Genomic DNA, 20480 nt, shown 5'->3' with positions numbered 1-20480 from the left:
AAGACTTTGTTCCCTTTTTAAATATGGGCACCACCTTGGCCCTGTGCCAATCCAGTGGTACTATTCCTGTCTTTAATGAGTCCCTAAATATTAGATACAGTGGCTTTGAAATGACAGAGCTCAACTCACCTAGGATCCGTGGATGGATGCCATCAGGTCCAGGTGCTTTATCCACCTTTATTCTGTCTAAATATTTCTGGACCATATCACTTTTGAACCATTGTGGATTTGAGGCTGTGTCACTCCCACCCCCATTTTGGACATGAGCTCCCCCATGCTCCATTGTATACACAGAGCTGAAGAAAACATTTAATAAATGTGCCTTCTCTTTGTCCCCAGTCACCCACTCTAGATTATTTTGTAAGGGGCCTACATGCTCAGACTTCACCTTTTTACTATTAATATATTTAAATATTTTTTTGGGGTTTGTCCTACTATCTTTTGCAATCTGTCGTTCGTTTTGAATTTTTGCATCCTTGATTTCCTTTTTGCATATCCTGTTATATTGTTTGTAACATTTAAACAACACTAGTGTTCCTTCATTTTTATATTTTTTAAAAGCAACTTTCTTATTGTTTATAGCTTTTTTAACTTTGACCGTGAGCCACATAGGTTTTATTTTTAGCCTTTTAAACTTATTGCCCATGGGAACATACTTTGCAGTGAGGTTCCACACAGTCTTTTTGAAGAATTCCCATTTCTGTTCTGTGTTCATCTGTGCCAATAGTCCCTCCCAGTCCAAGCCCTGGAGAGCAGCCCTCATCCTTGGAAAATTGGCTCTCTTAAAATTTAGTGTTTTAATATTTCCTGTATGTATTTCTTGCTTATAGTTAACATTAAATGAAATCATGTTATGATCACTGCTACCCAGGTGTTCCTTTATCTGAACATTAGTAATAAGCTCTGCATGGTTTGAGATGATCAGGTCCAACAGGGCATCATTCCTAGTTGGGGCCTCAATAAACTGCACCATAAAATTGTCCTGCAATAGGTTTTAAAATTTGTGTCCTTTAACTGTCCCAAAAGTGCCATTAATTCAGTCAATTTCTGGGTAGTTAAAATCCCCCATTATTATAACCGTCCCAGACCTTGCAGCCCTTTCCATCTGTGCAAGGAGCTGAGTCTCCACCTCCTCATTAACATTGGGTGGTTTATAACAAACTCCAATGATTAATTTTGAACTACGCACATCTGTATGCAGTTCCACCCATAATGCTTCAGCCTCATCACACTCTCCATCAACCAGGTTCTCTTTCACGCTTGTTTTGAGGTCACTTCTCACATAGAGACAGACCCCTCCACCTTTCCCTTTTACCCTGTCTTTCCGAAAGAGAGCATAGCCAGGAATATTAATAGCCCAGTCATGTGAGGATTGAAGCCAAGTTTCAGCAATACCGATTACATCATAGCTCTCCTCATGCACCAGAGCTTCCAGCTCACCTGTTTTGCTTGGCAGACTTCTGGCATTGGTGAACAAACACTTAAATGTATTGTTACATTTTTCTCTGGTGTTTTTCATATAATTTATAGTAGTACAAATGGCACTATTATTACCAATGGCTGTTTGCAACATGGGAACTTTCTTGTCACCTGCCATAACCCTCCCCCCATCTATCCCCATTCCACTCTCCATTAATGTCTGACCACTAACTGACCTGTCTGCTCGATGTAATTCTAATTCACCCTCCCCCCTCAATCCTAGTTTAAATACTCCTCCAGCATTCCCATAAACCTCTCCCCCAGCACAGCAGACCCCCTTCCATTCAAGTGCAAACCGTCTTTAGCATATAGGTTGCACCCCAATGAAAAGTCAGCCCAGTGCTCTAGAAACCCAAATCCCTCCTTCCTACACCAGGTCTTTAGCCATGCATTCAGCTCTTTAATCTCCCCCTGCCTTTCCTGTGTTGCGCATGGCACAGGCAATATTTCAGAGAATATCACCTTGGAGGTCCTTCCCTTCATCTTGCAGCCTAGTTCTTTAAATTGATTCTTAAGGAGCCTCCACCTTCCATGTATACTGTCATTGGTTCCAACGTGGACCAAGACAGCTGGGTCATGCCCAGCCCCTCCCAGTAATTTATCCACCCGGTCCACCACATGCCGAACCCTGGCACCAGGGAGACAGCAAACCATTCGGTTGAAGCGATCCTGGCGACAAATTATTCTATCAGTCCTTCTGATTATAGAATCCCCTATTACCACCAACTGTCTAGGCCTACCTGCACTCCCCTCCCCACCTCTACTAGATGGGTTGCTCTCCCGGCTGTTAGGGGTAGCAGTAACATCTAGGGCTGCCACCTCTGTGTTTGCCACCTCCACATCATCACCCAACTTGGCAAATTTGTTTTGATGCACAAATACAGGACTGGCCTTCCCTTTCTTCACGCCCCTTTCACTCCCTCTAACTGCATTAACCCATCTCCATATCTGATAATCCCGACTTTCCCCTCCACCCTCCACATCAACCTTACTGACCACTTGCTCAGCGAGCAGAGGACCCCTTTCAAGGTTGTCATTTCTACCCAGTGTTGCAACTTGCTCCTCCAGATCTCTAATACGAGCTTCCAGAAGGGCAACCTGCTCACATCTGTCACAGCGGTATCCATCTTGGAGCTGTTGCACCAATTTTGCATACATGTGACACACTGTGCACTGAGCAAAACCTTCAACCCTGCTAGCACTCATTTCCCAGTTACAATATAATTACTTGTATGAAGATTAAGATAATACTTACAGTTTTAGAAGACTCCTGTCTTAACTCTTGTTTTAAACTCCTGGTTTTTAACTCTTCCACTTGTATTCAAAAATTCCACTTCTGATCAGAAATTCCACACCAGATCTCAGCAAGGCACACCAGATCTCAGCAAGGTATATATATATACTGTATGGCCCAGTATGATTCAGAAACAACTTACGCTGACGTATCTATTGTTACGCCGCGTAAGTCCACAGATGCGCCGTCGTATCTATGCGCCTTATTCAGCAAACAAGATACGCCTGAATTTGGGCTTCATACGACTGACGTAAGTCTCCTACGCCATTGTATCTTGGGCGCATATTTACGCTGGCCACAAGGGGAGCTTGCATTGATTTATGCGTCGAATATGTAAATGACCTAGATATGCCGATTCACAAACGTACTTACGCCCATCGCAGTAGTATACGCCGTTTACGTAAGGCCTACGTCCGGCGTAAAGTTATCCCACATAAAGCAGGGGTAAGTCATTTTAGGGTATGGACGTCGGAACAGCCGTCGGATTTTACGTCATTTACGTAAGTCGTATGTGAATGGGGCTGGGCGTAGGTTACGTTAACATCGAAGGCATTGAGCCGTCGTATCTTAGGGAGTATATGCAACGTAATTCTGAGCATGCGCCGTTCGTTCGACCATTCATTTACATGGGTTCACGCTTCATTTTATTACAGCAAGCCCACTACCTGCCTTCTTTGAATTAGGCGGGCTAACGCCGGCCCATTTACGCTACGCCGCCGTAACTTAGGGAGCAAGTGCTTTGTGAATACTGTTCTGGCCTCTCTATGTTACGTCGGCGTAGCGCATATGAGATGCGCTACACCCGCTCAAAAATACGTCGCGGTACATGAATCTAGCCATATATATATATATATATATATATATATATATATACACACACTGTATCCAGTTTAGCTAGATCTCACTGCAGACCATTCCTGGTGTACTGTTTCTAATATACTTCAGGCATGCAGGTAATTCAGCTAGCTGCAGTGCATATAATATATATATATATTCAGTTTCCTACATATATATCCACTGCATTCCAGTCTAGCCAAACCTATAACTGATAGTAGGCCATTCCTGGTGTATGTGTTCAAAGACACTTTCAGGCAGGCAGGATATTCAGTGATCTGCAGTGCATAATAAAAAATATATATATATATATATATATATATATATATATATATATATATATATATATATATATGTCTCCTACATATATATCCACTGCATTCCAGTCTAGCCAAGCCTATGCCTGACTGTAGACCATTCCTGATGTACGTGTTCAAAGACACTTTCAGGCAGGCACACAGGTGACTAAGTGAGCTGCAGTGCATAAAATATACACTGCTCAAAAAAATTAAAGGAACACTTTGAAAACATATCAGATCTCAACAGGCAAAAATCTCATGCTGGATATTTACACTGATATATGGACTGGGTAATGTCTTAGGAATGAAAGGATGGCACATATTTTGATGGAAATGAAAATTATCCACCTACGGAGTGCTGAATTCAAAGACACCCCAAAAATCTAAGTGAAAAAATTATGCAGCAATGTAAGAATGTAAAATTAATAACTAATATTCTTATAGCTTCAAGGGCGTATCTGAATGAAGATCATTCATAGTCAGGTTGATTTGAAAATAACGTGTGAGTTTATTGTCACACAGGTGGCATCACAAACACAATGAAAAATAGTATAAAGTTCAGTTTAGCGTAGATGAAAATATCTGGAATTGGATCGATAGTTTTGTTGCAAGCTTATGAAAGCATGTGTGCTTTGTCTCTGAGATTTTCCAAAGTGAAGCCGGAAGAAGCAGGAAATGATGTTCTTCTGTTCATCTGTTCTCCTCGTCCATCTGAGTAAATAAGTCAGTGTTGTCTTTCGAAGTGGGTGTGAGAGAGAATCTGAGTGTGAATGTCATGAGAGTGTGTGGTGTCAGTGTGTGGTGCAAATGTGTTCAGCCTTCTTTAAAGCAAAGCTTAAATATATGTTACAAATGAACATCGTGACCTCACACTGTCCAGACATAGACCCTTGTATGGCACATTAATATCTGCTAGGTTCAGCAATATGAAGATCTTAACACAGAGTCGTATGGAGTTTGATTGACAGGCACACATGTGACACTCTATACTTAGAGTATACTGAGAAACGTCATAACCTATATGAACATATATTACCTACTATACCTTCATTAAGTAACTATATACTAATACATATTAGTATGACTAAGACTTCACTTAAACTAGCTCTAAATAATTAAACAACAATATCAAATAAATAGCTAAGTTATGGATTATCTGTGATTTTAACTTTAAAGCATGTAAAAACATGTCAGCTCTGACACATGAACTCTATGTGTATACTTATCTGTTAGCCTGCTGACCTCCTGAACTCATGTCAACTTTGGACATAGTAGAACAACTGCCTGACATTCAAATCTTATGTCATTCTCAAATCGGTTGACCAGTAATGCTCAGTTTTGGATAGAAGAATTATGTCATATCAATTGATCAAGGTCATTCATTCATTCATACCTAATTATTATGATTAATCATAAATCAAAATGTTTTGCAAGCTTGCCATAAATTATGAATTGCCGAATTATGAATTTGAAATAATATTGTAACAATCCCCCCTGAATTATGATTAATCATACTAAATCATTTAATACACACATACATAACCATTTGTATCTCATTTTCTCCACCTTGTATCAAACAATTGGACACAATATTCCTCAGAACTGAAGCAACTAGAAATTTTCCTTTTCCTAAATGCTTTACTCTTTTTACTTTTAACTCTTCTAAGATCTATCTATTCAAAATCTTAAAATAATGGTATAGATTTTAAAAATGTATAACATAATGATGACTAATATCAATAATTATAATATTAATAATAATAATGAAAATTATTATCATTAAAATAAGTAAATAATGCAATAATATATTTCCATATATGTGCTCAAATAATATTTTAGCTCTTTGGAAATATACTTTATACTCTAAAACTTTCATAACTTTCCATAGTTCTATTAATGATATCTTTCTTAAGTTATGAACAAAAAATGTTCTATTAACTAGAATGAGTGTGCTAACATTCAATATGTGAATAAATAAAAATAAATAATAATAATAATCCTAACTTCATGTGAACATTAATATCATAATAATTGGATAATCAAAAAATTTATATGTATATGTGGACAAATGTTTCAGTCCTAAATTGTTTATCTATAGTAGATAGATAAAGTTCCTTCCGATTAATTTTTCTTCATGAAATGTCTTTAAAATTTCTTCAAGTTCCATTAGGTTTATATAAACCTTGTTGAATAAGATAAAATAGTTCATAAATATGAAATATATATCTTTTGTCAAATATTCTTCCAAAAAGGATCTCTTCATTTAACTTCAAATTTCTTGATATTCTCTTTGCTCTTTATAGGAGCTTGTTATCCTCCATATTTGTTTGATTTTTAGATGCCATATCTGTAAAAGAGAGGCAGTATCATTACTCAGGAATAAAATATTTATATTAATTCTTATACATTTTCCTATTTTTCTCAACAAATATTAAAACATTATGAGACAATTACTTTGTGAATTTGTTAAAACTATATGTGAAATACTATCTCATATTTTCCTTCAAAGAGATTTTCTGTGTGACTATGTACTTCTATGTACCTCTATGCACTGTCCTTATTCTGTCTAAAAATAACCTAAATTATAAAATATATGTACTGTGAGGTTTAGGTATGTCAGGACGCAATATTTCATTTTTCGGTCATGATACAAATTCTATTTCTAACGAACAAAGTTAGATTTCATATCACCCCAGAGATGACAATGGACTATGCCTTTGTTCTCACCTCTAAACGATTAGAAATATGCGTAACTGTATTCTGTGTTGGAGTTCTTACTTTAGTGTCAGAGTGTTCTGCAAGTACTTCAATGCATTTCTCAGCTCTTACGCTGGAAATCTGAGATAAAGACTTCTCAGCTACAGCTGTATAAACATGTGCTGGTGTAAATTTCTGTAGATGTCTTTCGTTCCCATCTATCTGAATGTGTATTTGTAATAAAGCTCTGAACCATAAAGGATATATTTTCTTAATTTCACTAAAATTACCTTCCTCAAAAATACCTTTTAATGAACAGTCAGGTGTCCGTACAATGGTTTTGTTTGATTTTACTATGCTCTCTGTAACTTTAATTGCATAGTAAACACTTAGAAGTTGCTTCACACCTGGCTCAAAAGTTTTTTCCAAAAATGATAAAACTCTGGAGAAATAGGCAATTATTTTCTCCTTACCTTCTTGTAACTGAAACAATGTTACTGAGATGGCATTCTCAGATACATGAGTTTTCAAAACAAACGATGTTTCAGGACAAACCTCTATTGTACTTAATGCTGGAGCATTCTGCAAATCTTTTTTCAACACTTCAAAAGCATTTTTCTCATTTTGACCCCACTGGTCAACTATATTACCTTTATTCCTTAAAAGATTATATAGTGGATTAACTTTTTCTGCGAAACAATGTACAAACTCTTTGCAATAATTTATTGTATGCAAAAATGTATGCAATGCCTTGTAAGTTGTTGGAGTTGGGATAACAGTAATATCCCTAACTGTTTCTTGCAACAATTGTCTCTTTCCTTGACTAATTTGCATGTGAAGGAATTTCACTTGACTTTTCATCAGCTGAACTTTTGTTGTGTTTAATTTTAAACCTTCAGCTTGTAACATCATAAACAATTCAGACAAAAGAGCCATATGTTCATCGATATTCTGAGTACTCAGCAAAATCGTATCCACGTGCTGACAAATGCAATCTGGCCTAGAAAATTTAGAAAGTATTGTTGCTATAGTTTCATGAACTATACCATCACCAATACCTAGATCAGGTATTAATCGAGTGAACGTATAAGTCTCTTTTCTGAATGTGAACGCAAGTTTGTATTGACAACTTTTAGTTAAAGGAATGGAAAAATGGCTACCAGCGATTTCTAGTACAGAAAACACTTTGTTCTCAACATTCAAATGTAATTTTATGTTAGATTTATCAGGAAGAACTGGGCTATTTGTGATGTGTTTATCCAATGTTCTTACGTCAACTGATAAAGAATATGAATTATCAATATTTTTGATAGGCCAAATACAGTTATTTACCACTGATTTAGCTTTCTTTACAATTCCAAGTTGTACAAATTCTTGAATAATATCAGAAAGTGGACCAATTGATTCTGGTGGTAACTCACTCTGATCAAGAGGTTCTGGATCCTTCCCTTCAATATTTAATTCGGCACTTTTCAAAGTTCCAATGTCATTTTTGAACTTTGACCATAAACTTGGAAAACATTGTACCACTTCCTTTAAAGCACAATTTTCATCAATATCAGGCCACTTTTGTTCTGTAGACATATTGGTAACAGAACCAACATCACTGTATACAGAGGGATCAATCAGCACTGATTTGGGCCTAGATGGATCTTTCCAAATACTTTTATTAGCCAAATCAATCACCCACTTTTGTTTATTGATTACATCAATGCCAAGTATATTCTCTGCTTCGTGACAGACCCAAATGTTAATATTAGTTTTCACTAATCCAGGTACTTCAAATGTTACATTGGATACCTGTCTAGCAGTGGAATTACCTGTATTATTAAAACCCACTATATTACACATAGGAGAATTTGGTTTCACAGGTATGTTTTCTTTGATAAGGGTAATCTCAGATCCACTGTCTAAGAGACAATTAATATGTTTACCATTTATCAAACATTGTAAGTATGGCCTTCCATTCTCGTCCAAAATAATTGGTGCTACATATTGTAATGGCAGAGAAATTGAATCCGGGTGTGATTCTATTTTTGGCAATGGCAATAAACCTTCTTTTTCAGTGACAGCTCCTTTTGCCATAGTGTCTGAACTACTGTGAACAGTCAAATTACTGATCTGTTTGACTTCAGTGTCATAAGGCAATTCAGTCAAAATGTTATCTTGACATGAAAAATCAGGCTGTACAAAAACTGATTTTTCATACTCCATATCTTTAGTTCTTATTTGTAAGTCACTCTTAAACTTCAAGCAATGTTTTTTCATATGGCCAAATCCATGACAGTAAAAACACATCATGGGGTCGTCTCCTTGACTCACTTGACTGCACCTGTCCTTGTCATTCCTGCTAAGACCTGTCGTTTCTGACACGTCTGTAGCCTGACTATTTTTGTCACATTGAAAAATAGAAACCTCGTGTGCGAGACTGCTTTGATTCAATTGTCTCCTAATTTTGTCAATGAAACTTACTATAGCATTTAAATTTTGACGTTCCTGTACTATGGCCACTGAAGTTGGGTCAAGGTATTTAAATTTTTTTATGAAAGCCATTTTTAAACCTGGGTCAGTTTCATCATCTACTCCAAATATCATTTCATAAACCTTGCAAAATCTTGTTTTAAACCAAAATGGATCTTCTTCTGCAGTAGTCTGTAATAGGTCTAGCATTTCTATGGTCGGTTTTTGTTCACCGGTCATACATAGCAATAATAGTCGCAATCTATCTGTGGCGTCATTTTGACCTTCATCATCACTAACAAGTGAATGGATTCGTTTAGCAAAATTAACAGGAATCCACAACTGAAAAATGTAATTGCGTTGATCGTTTGAAAGATTAAAACGATCTGCAAACATTTCAAATAAATCCCAATTAGAAAATACAGTAGCCTCAACGTCATAAATAGGAAAGTCTTTTAGAACCTTCATCAGCTGATCATGAATTTGCAATTTAAGTTTTGCAGTCCTACATAATAAGTTTTTATGCTTCATTTCCATTTCATCAGTAGCATCAACATTCTCTATTTCCGAACTTTCCGGAAAATAAGATTGTAGCTTTGACTTGGTTTCAACCTTTTTGTCATCTGTATTTATTACAGCAATCTGTTTACTGTCATTTTGTAACTCTGGCAAAATCATGTTTTTAGATCCTAATTGTTCCTCAAGATTTTCTATGTAATTACACAAAATCTCACAGTTAGAACAACTGTGCATCCTGGGACACATTTTTATGTATTCCTGTGTTCTGTACATTATTTGTCTCTGTCTGGTTTAGTGTACACACATTTTTGGCAGGTAAAATATTAATAATCATCTTATTAAATATTCTTACCAATTTCAATACATTACTTATTTTCTTACGTAATTTATTCACAGTAAACCTGGATTTGTCTATCTGGACATTGGAATTTAAGCATTCTTGATACATATACAACCACAAGTGACTGTCATTTGGATAAAAAGACACATCTTTAAATTCTAGCTTACTATCTCTAGCTATTTCATCTATAAAATTCATAATTTTTTTACTCACCGTTATTAGAAGGATTTCTCGTCATCAACCGTCTGTTACTGGACTGTTGTCCACATCTGACGCGACACAAACGCCTCTTGCTTGATAGGTTCTGAACCGTCTTTTTTCTCGAGACTTGAATATTCGCAAAGACTGCGCCAATCTCTCCCCCCCTCATCAAGGGTCGAGATTTCCGTAAAAATAGAGATAAGACAGTACTTTCTTTGGCTCGCCACTGTAAGAATGTAAAATTAATAACTAATATTCTTATAGCTTCAAGGGCGTATCTGAATGAAGATCATTCATAGTCAGGTTGATTTGAAAATAACGTGTGAGTTTATTGTCACACAGGTGGCATCACAAACACAATGAAAAATAGTATAAAGTTCAGTTTAGCGTAGATGAAAATATCTGGAATTGGATCGATAGTATTGTTGCAAGCTTATGAAAGCATGTGTGCTTTGTCTCTGAGATTTTCCAAAGTGAAGCCGGAAGAAGCAGGAAATGATGTTCTTCTGTTCATCTGTTCTCCTCGTCCATCTGAGTAAATAAGTCAGTGTTGTCTTTCGAAGTGGGTGTGAGAGAGAATCTGAGTGTGAATGTCATGAGAGTGTGTGGTGTCAGTGTGTGGTGCAAATGTGTTCAGCCTTCTTTAAAGCAAAGCTTAAATATATGTTACAAATGAACATCGTGACCTCACACTGTCCAGACATAGACCCTTGTATGGCACATTAATATCTGCTAGGTTCAGCAATATGAAGATCTTAACACAGAGTCGTATGGAGTTTGATTGACAGGCACACATGTGACACTCTATACTTAGAGTATACTGAGAAACGTCATAACCTATATGAACATATATTACCTACTATACCTTCATTAAGTAACTATATACTAATACATATTAGTATGACTAAGACTTCACTTAAACTAGCTCTAAATAATTAAACAACAATATCAAATAAATAGCTAAGTTATGGATTATCTGTGATTTTAACTTTAAAGCATGTAAAAACATGTCAGCTCTGACACATGAACTCTATGTGTATACTTATCTGTTAGCCTGCTGACCTCCTGAACTCATGTCAACTTTGGACATAGTAGAACAACTGCCTGACATTCAAATCTTATGTCATTCTCAAATCGGTTGACCAGTAATGCTCAGTTTTGGATAGAAGAATTATGTCATATCAATTGATCAAGGTCATTCATTCATTCATACCTAATTATTATGATTAATCATAAATCAAAATATGTTTTGCAAGCTTGCCATAAATTATGAATTGCCGAATTATGAATTTGAAATAATATTGTAACAAGCAAGCTAGTCCATTTTGCTGAAATTTCATTGCAACAACTGGTCCTTAGTAGTTATATGGCTCCCAAGTGCTTGCATGCATGCCTGACAACATCAGGGCATGTTCCTTATGAGACGACGGATGGTGTCCTGGAGTATTTCCTCCCTGATCTGGACCAGAGCATCACTGAGCTCCTAAACAGACTGAGGTGCAATCTGGCGGCACCGGATGGACCAAAAAATAATGTCCCAGAGGTGTTCTTTTGGATTTAGGTCAGATGAGCATGGGGGCCATTCAATGGTATCAATTTCTTCATCCTCCAGGAACTTGCTGCATGCTCTTGCCACATGAATCCAGTCATTGTCATGCACAAGGAGGAACCCACGACCCACTGCACCAGCGTAGGTTCTGACAATGGGTCCAAGAATTTCATCCCGATACCTAATGGCAGTCAGGGTGCCATTGTGTAGGTCTGTGCGTCCTTCCATGGATATACCTCCCCAGACCATCACTGACCCACCACCTAACCGGTCATGCTGAACGATGTTACAGGCAGCATTAAGTTCTCCGTGACTTCTCCAGACCCTTTCATGTCTGTCACATATGCCCAGGGTAAACCTGCAATCATCTGTGAAAAGCATGGGGGACCTGCCAATTCTGGTGTTCAATTGAAAATGCCAATCGAGCTCCACAGTGTTCAGCAGTGAGCACAGAGCACACTAGAGGACGTCGGGCCCTCCGGCCACCCCCATGAAGTCTGTTTCTGATTGTTTGGTCAGAGACATTCACACCAGTGGCCTGTTGGAGGTCATTTTGTAGAGCTCTGGCAGTGCTCATCCTGTTCCTCCTTGCACAAAGGAGCAGATACCGGTCCTGCTGATGTTGTTAAGGACCTTCTACGGCTCTGTCCAGCAATCCTAGAGTAACTGCCTGTCTCCTGGAATCTCCTCCATGCTCTTGGATGGGAGACACGGCAAACCTTCTGGCAATGACACATATTCGTGTGCCATCCTGGGGGAGTTGGACTGACTGTGCAACCTTTATAGGGTCCTAGTGAAAAACAGTCAGAAAAGATAATAGGGAAAACAAATGTCAGACACCTCCACCTGAAAAAAAAAACAATCCTGTTTTAGAGGTTATCTCATTGTTGCCCATCTAGTGCACCTGTTTCAATTAACAGAAAAGCAGCTGAAACTGATTAACAACCCCCTCTGGATACACCCCTCCCCCTATGCTACTTAACTGACCAGATCTATATCCCAGGAGTTCTGATTCAAAAGTTTCTTACATTTTTTTGAGCAGTGTATATACAGTCTCCTACATATGTATCCACTGCATTCTAGTCTTGCCAAGCCTATACCTGACTGTAGGCCATTCCTGGTCTACGTTTTCAAATACACTTTCAGGCAGGCAGGTGATTCAGTGATCTGCAGTGCATAAAATATATATACAGTCTCCTACATATATATCCACTGAATTCTAGTCCAGTCAAGCCTATTATACCTTACTGTAGGCCATTCCTGGTGTACTTTTTCTAGTAAACTTCAGGCGGTGTTTTGCTAATCTAATTGTACAGTATGTCTGGAAGTTGAGGCAGACGCTCACAGACCACTAAAAGAGGGCAAGCAGGCTCTGTGTCTACATCCAACAGTGCTCATCTTAGACACAGTGCATCCTCAGCACGTGGTTGTGGGGCACGCTTGTCCTTTTTTTGGCAGCTGGCCATGTTAAGCCACAACATGCAGAAGAGTTGGTAGAGTGGATCACAAAGCTGTCCTCATCCTCTGTCACCCAGGCTCAGAGTACTTTGGCTGCCAATGCAGCCTCTTCCATCGGCTCAATATCATCAGTCACTCCTTCCCTAGCCCCACCATCATGCCTTGAGGAATCCCCCGAACTGTTCGACCACAGTTTCGGGTACATTCTGCAGGAGTATGCGCAGAGTTTTGACGGCTCTGATGATGGTACCTGGGTTGAGGATGAAGGCAGTAACGTGAGCCCAGAGACAAGGGGTGCCCAAGAAGGACAAGTAACTGGCAGTCATGTTCCTCCAACTGCAGCATACTGCCAGGTTTGCTCCAGTGGTGAGGAGGGAGGGGATTATGAGGTCACTGTTACGGAACCATGAACCAGACGTACAACAAGAGATAAGTGAAAATAAGAAGGCTTTATTGAAAATCAAGCTGTAAAGCAAAAGTCCAAACGGATGGTGAAACCGAAGCAGAGTCTTGCGAAGCCAGAGGTCAGGAACCAGAAGGGTAGTCGGACGAAGCCAGGATCAGGAACCAGCAGGGAAGTCAGACGAAGCCAGGATCAGGAACCAGCAGGGAAGTCAGACGAAGCCAGGATCGGAACCAGAAGCAGCAGCAGTCTTAGAAGCATGTGAACACAGGAGGACCAAGCAAGGAACTGAAGCCACAGACCTCCTATATATATGAGCCAGGCATCCAGCTCCTCCCAGTGGGAAGGAGGAGCCGCAGGGTGGGAGGCTACAAGAGACCCAGAAACCAAGATGGCCGCCAGCACATGTCAAACGAAGGAGACAGGAGAGAGGTAAGACCATGACAGTACCTCCCCCTCAAGGGCCCCTCCTCCGCAGTGCAAAAAACGGTTTCTGAGGGAAACATGCGTGGAAGGCTCGGAGCAAGGCAGGAGCATGGACATCTGCGGAGGGAACCCAGGAACGCTCCTCTGGACCATAACCACGCCAGTGGACCAAAAACTGCACCCGACCGCGGACCAGGCGTGAGTCCAGGATATTACTCACCTCATACTCCTCATGATTGCCCACTTGGACCGGACGAGGCCGAGGAACCGAGGAAGTGAAGCGATTGCACACCAGTGGCTTCAACAGGGAGACATGAAACACGTTGGAGATCCGCATGCTAAGAGGAAGCGCAAGGGCATAGGCTACCGGGTTTACCCTGCGAAGCACTCGGAAGGGACCAACAAAGCGAGGAGCCAGCTTGGGAGTGGGCACTCGAAGGTTGAGGTTGCGAGTGGACAACCATACACGGTCTCCGACCTGGTAGGAAGGAGCAGGCGCTCGTCTGCGATCAGCCTGGAGTTTCTGGCGCTGCGCAGAGACCTCAAGGGACTTCTGGATCTGTACCCAAGAGGTGCGTAGGACGGAAAGGTGATCCTCCACAGCCGGAATATCCTGGGGAGAGAATGCCTCCGGTAACACGGCAGGTTGGAACCCATAATTGGCCATGAAGGGAGACGTCCCAGAGGAAGAGTTCACCGCCGTGTTCCTGGCAAACTCAGCCCAAGGCAGGAGGTCAACCCAATTGTCCTGGTGATCGGAGACATAGCAACGAAGGAATTGCTCCAAGGCCTGATTGGATCGTTCTGCGGCCCCATTGGACTGAGGGTGGTAGGCTGAGGAGAAGGAGAGATGAATCCCCAACTGGGAGCAAAAGGCGCGCCAGAACCTGGACACAAACTGACTCCCCCGATCCGACACTATCTCCTTGGGCAAACCGTGCAACCGGAAGACCTCCCAGGCAAAAATCGTGGCCAACTCTTGTGCAGAGGGTAACTTCTTGAGAGGAACACAGTGGCACATTTTGGAAAACCGATCCACAATCATGAGAATGACCGTATGGCCTCGGGATGCAGGGAGGTCCACAATGAAATCCATCCCCAGGTGTGACCATGGGCGCTCCCCGGTGGCTATGGGTTGCAGCAGGCCCAACGGAAGGTGCCGAGGGGACTTACTTTGGGCACAAACGGAGCATGCCGCTACATATGCGGCGATGTCGGAACGTAGGGAAGGCCACCAGAACAGACGTGAAACAGCCCAGGACAGCTGATTCTTACCAGGATGCCCCGCGGTCTTGGAGTTATGGTAGGTTTGCAACAACCGAGTGCGCAACTCCTCAGGCACAAAACATCTGCCGTTGGGTCTCCCAGAGGGAGCACCAGATTGAGCCGCCAAAATCTGCTCACCAAGGGGAGAGGTCAGGCTGGTGCGAATGGCGGCCAAGATCTGATTTGGAGGTATGACCGAAGTCGGTATAGATTCCTCCCTGGACAGCTCGGAGTACTGCCGTGATAAGGCATCCGCCCTGATGTTCTTGGAACCGGGTAGGTAGGAGACCACGTAATTAAAACGTGACAAGAACAGAGCCCATCTGGCCTGACGTGGTGTCAATCTCTTGGCCTCAGAAAGGTAGGTCAGATTCTTGTGGTCCGTCAGGATGAGAACCGGAACCACCGAGCCCTCGAGCAAGTGCCTCCACTCTTTGAGAGCCTGCACTATGGCCAATAACTCCCTGTCACCAATCTGATAGTTGCACTCCGCGGGTGACAGTTTCCGGGCGTAAAACCCACAAGGAAGCAGCGGACCCTCTGGTGTTCTACGCTGAGACAGAAGGGCGCCTACTCCCGTCTCAGACGCGTCCACCTCGAGGACAAAGGGCAACCCAGGGTTGGGATGAGACAGAATCGGGGCCGACACAAAGGCGGATTTTAGGACCTCAAAAGCCCGGATGGCCTCGAGCGGCCAGACCTGGGAATTACTGCCCTTCCTGGTCAGATCCGTGAGAGGCTTGGCCAGCATGGAGAAGTCCCTGATGAACTTCCGATAATAATTGGCGAAGCCCAAAAAGCGCTGCAAGGAACGAAGACCACTGGGCTGAGGCCACTGTAAGACAGCCGAAACCTTCTCAGGGTCCATGGAGAACCCCTCAGCGGAAATGATGTAACCTAAGAAGGTTACCTGGGATCGGTGAAATTCACATTTCTCAAGCTTACCGAACAGCTTGTTCTCTCGTAACCGTTGCAACACTCGCTTGACATCCAGAATGTGGGCCTCCATGGATTCAGAGTATACCAAGATGTCATCCAAATAGACCACCACACACTGCTGCAACAGGTCACGGAAAACATCGTTGATGAATTCCTGAAAGACTGCGGGCGCATTGCACAACCCAAAGGGCATAACCAAGGATTCATAATGACCGGTCCTGGTGTTAAACGCGGTCTTCCACTCATCGCCCGCCTTGATCCTTACCAGGTTATATGCCGCCCTCAAGTCGAGTTTGGTAAAGACCGTGGCCCCCTTAAGGCGATCGAACTGCTCGGAAATCAAGGGTATCGGGTAAGCGTTCTTGATCGTGATGCGATTAAGGCCCCTGTAATCGATGCAAGGCCTCAACTCACCGCCCTTCTTTTTCACAAACAAAAATCCAGCCCCTGCCGGGGACGAGGATTTGCGAATGTGACCACGGGACAGCGCCTCCATCACGTACTCCTCCATGGCCTCATTCTCCGCAACCGACAGTGGATAGACCCTGCCGCGAGGAGGAACGGCACCAGGTTGTAACTCTATGGCACAATCGTATGGGCGGTGCGGAGGTAGGGCAACTGCGCGCACCTTATCGAATACATCCCGGTACTCCTCGTATTCAGGAGGCAACAGAGAGTCCGAGGAAGTACACAGCAACTTGACAGGCCCATGGATGCAACTAGCCCCACACTGTGGTGACCATGAGAGGATCTCGGCCGATCTCCAGTCAAAAGTCGGATTATGCTTCTGGAGCCAGGGGTACCCCAAGACCACCGAGTAGTGTGGAGACGAAATAACCTGGAAGCAGACCGACTCTCTGTGAATGGCACCAATGGCTATCCCCACTGAGTCACGTGTGACGGCTGGAGGGGTCTGCCGTCTATCGCCTCTAGAGCCAGCGGGGAACCTCGAGCCTGCAGAGGAATGGAATTGGCGGCAGCGAACTCACTATCAATGAAAAAACCACCAGCACCAGAGTCCACCAACGCCTGGGTCGTCACCGAGCCCCCGACCCAGGAGAGGACAACAGTGATCAGTGGTTTATCAACACGGGAAACCGGGGACGAGGAGACTCCACCCAAGATCTGCCCCCGACAGGATCTCAGGTGCGAGCGTTTCCCGGACGGTTCGGACATGCCAACCGAAAATGCCCACCGAGACCACAGTACATGCATCGGCCCTCGCGTCTCCGGAGTACCCTCTCCCCCTCGGACAGGCGAGCAAACCCCAGCTGCATGGGTTCACCCCCAGACAAGTCAACCCCAGGAGGCGTGGGAGGAGAGGGAGGCACGGGTGGGACAGCAAACGTAGGCGCCAAACTGTTAGGAGGCCTCCGCAGGCTCTCCTTAAAGGAAGGTCTCTCCCTGAGTCTGGTGTCAATCAAAATCAGGAAAGAAATGAGAGCCTCGAGCTCCACTGGTAGGTCCTTAGCTGCAACCTCATCCTTCAAGGCATCCGAGAGACCATGAGAGAAAGCAGCAACCAGAGCCTCATTATTCCAGCCCACCTCTGCTGCCAGGGTACGAAACTCAATGGCGTATTCGGCTACGGATCGTGAACCCTGTCTGACGGACATAAGGAGCTTCGCAGCAGAGGCGGCGCGAGCCGGCACATCGAATACCTTCCGAAGAGAAGCAACAAAACCGGAAAACTCGGCAACCACCGGATTGTTGTTCTCCCATAAAGGGCTGGCCCAGGCCAAGGCCTTGTCCGAGAGCAGCGAGATCAAGAAGCCCACCTTTGATCTCTCAGTGGGAAAGGCATGTGGCAGCAACTCGAAATAAATGCCCACTTGGTTAAGGAAACCTCGGCACTGAGTTGGCTCTCCCCCAAATCGCTGTGGAAGGGGGGCAGAACCGGTCATACCCCGAAACACCGCAGGCACAACAACAGGTGTCGGGGTAGACTCTGGCGCAACAACTGGAGCGGCAGTAGGAGCGGGCCCAGGAGCGACAACCGACCCATCGGCAACGGGAGCGAAATGAGCCGTGCGTTCAAGCAGGGTTTGCAACGCCACGGCGAACTGACCCAACAGGTAATCCTGCTGATCAAGTCTGGCAACCAGCGTGGGTAGCGAGGATGGCCCTGTACCGTCAAAATTCATGGCTTGGTCCTAATGTTACGGAACCATGAACCAGACGTACAACAAGAGATAAGTGGAAATAAGAAGGCTTTATTGAAAATCAAGCTGTAAAGCAAAAGTCCAAACGGATGGTGAAACCGAAGCAGAGTCTTGCGAAGCCAGAGGTCAGGAACCAGAAGGGTAGTCGGACGAAGCCAGGATCAGGAACCAGCAGGGAAGTCAGACGAAGCCAGGATCAGGAACCAGCAGGGAAGTCAGACGAAGCCAGGATCAGGAACCAGCAGGGAAGTCAGACGAAGCCAGGATCGGAACCAGAAGCAGCAGCAGTCTTAGAAGCATGTGAACACAGGAGGACCAAGCAAGGAACTGAAGCCACAGACCTCCTATATATATGAGCCAGGCATCCAGCTCCTCCCAGTGGGAAGGAGGAGCCGCAGGGTGGGAGGCTACAAGAGACCCAGAAACCAAGATGGCCGCCAGCACATGTCAAACGAAGGAGACAGGAGAGAGGTAAGACCATGACAGTCACTGACTCTACGTGGGTGCCTGATAGAAGAGAGGAGGAGGAGGCACATCTCCAACGAGGCAGGATGCCCTCCAGTGGCCAGCTTAAGGGCAGCCAACCGACTGCATCACACCGCAGAGCTCCACATGTGCAGGGCGCTGCTGACTTTGCACATTTTTCAAAAGATATTTGGTGTGGGCCTTTTTTGAGAGCAGATCACACCATTGCTGTTTGCAACATATGTCTGAAGCGTATCAAGCATGGCCAAAAGAAATTCGGTCCCAGCTATCCACAGGCTCAGCGGCTGAATGCTAGTTTGGCTAAATTGCTAGCACTCCAACTGCTGCCTTTTCAGCTGATAGACTCTGCCCCCTTTCAAGAGTTTTTTGGAATGTGCGGTACCTCAGTAGCAGGTTCCCAAACTCCATTTTTTTTCTCGGAAGGCTATTCCGGCTCTCTACCAACATGCAGAAGGCAATGTCTCGGCCTTGTTGGACAGGGTGGTCAGCGGTAAGGTGCATATTACTGCTGACTCATGGTCCAGCAGGTATGGACAGGGATATTACCTTTCTTTCACGGCACACTGGGTAACTCTGCTGGCAGTTGGGAAGGATGCAGGACAGGGTGCAGTATTGATTGGACCTTGTTTCACCACCACACCTCCAAAATGCTGGTAGTGGTGATTCTGCCACACCTCTCTCCTCCACCCCCTTCTCTTCTTCCTCTATGGCCTCTTCCTGTGCAGATTTGTACTCTGAAACAGCTCTGTAGGCGTTCTAGGGACTACGCAAGCACTCAGGCAAAAAGATGCCATGCGGTGCTTGAGTTGGTCTGCTTAGGGGACAGAAGCCACACAGGGGCAGAGATTCTTTCAGCTTTGCAGGGGCAGGCTCAGAGGTGGTTTACTAAGTTTTAAAGCTGTGGTTCACCCTCCATGACAAAATTTTAGCATAAAATTCAGCATAGTAGCGCGAGCTACAGTATGCCTGTCTTTATTTTTTTATCCCCGTACTCACTGTGTAATCGTAGAGACAAGATTTCGACTCCCCGCGTTCCTATGGAGAGGGAAGGTGATTGACGGCCGGCTCTGGCACGTCACGTTCCCTGAAGACAGCCGGAACAGGTCTCGGCTCTTCACGGCGCTATACGGCGCCTGCGCACAGACTATGCACAGGCGCCGTGAAGCGCCAAGTCCTATTTCGGCTATTTCCGGAGAAGCGTGACATGCCAGAGCCGGCCGTCAATCACCTTCCCTCTCCATAGGAACGCCCATTCCCCGAGGGGAGTCGGAATCTTGTCTCTACGATTACACAGTGAGTACGGGGATAAAAAAATAAAGACAGGCATACTGTAGCTCGCGCTACTATGCCGAATTTTATGCTAGAGGAAAAAAAATATTTTTTTTTATTAATAGGGTGAACCCCGCTTTAAGTTTTAAAAAGTTTTAAAAACGTTTTTTTTGGAGCAGTGATTTTAATGATGCTTAACCACTTCCATACCGGGCACTTACGCACCTTCCTGCCTAAGCCAATTTTCAGCTTTCAGCGCTGTTGCACTTTGAATGACGGTCATTCTATTTTATTCTATTTTATTCCCACAAATAGAGCTTTCTTTTGGTGGTATTTGATCACCTCTGCGATTTAAATTTTTTGTGCAACAAAAAAAAAAAAAAAACGAAAATTTGGAAA

At 43.4% G+C, this 20480-nt stretch overlaps 1 protein-coding gene and 1 long non-coding RNA gene across 2 annotated transcripts in view; one reads left to right on the top strand and one right to left on the bottom strand.

The window, feature by feature from the left end:
* The window catches only part of ABCA13 (ATP binding cassette subfamily A member 13), a 410714-nt gene that overhangs the window by 125656 nt on the left and 264578 nt on the right, over nt 1-20480 (top strand). The window lies entirely within an intron of this gene.
* Nucleotides 5938-11328, bottom strand: LOC120940450. The gene is made up of 2 exons (XR_005749426.1): nt 10136-11328; nt 5938-6253 (listed from the first exon to the last, which is right to left on the bottom strand). It is a non-coding gene; the product is annotated as an uncharacterized LOC120940450 (long non-coding RNA).

This window comes from Rana temporaria, chromosome 5 (assembly GCF_905171775.1).
Source record: "Rana temporaria chromosome 5, aRanTem1.1, whole genome shotgun sequence".
Taxonomy (NCBI): domain Eukaryota; kingdom Metazoa; phylum Chordata; class Amphibia; order Anura; family Ranidae; genus Rana; species Rana temporaria.
The sequence above is the reverse complement of the archived record's forward strand: the minus strand, read 5'-3'. Positions and strand labels throughout refer to the sequence as shown.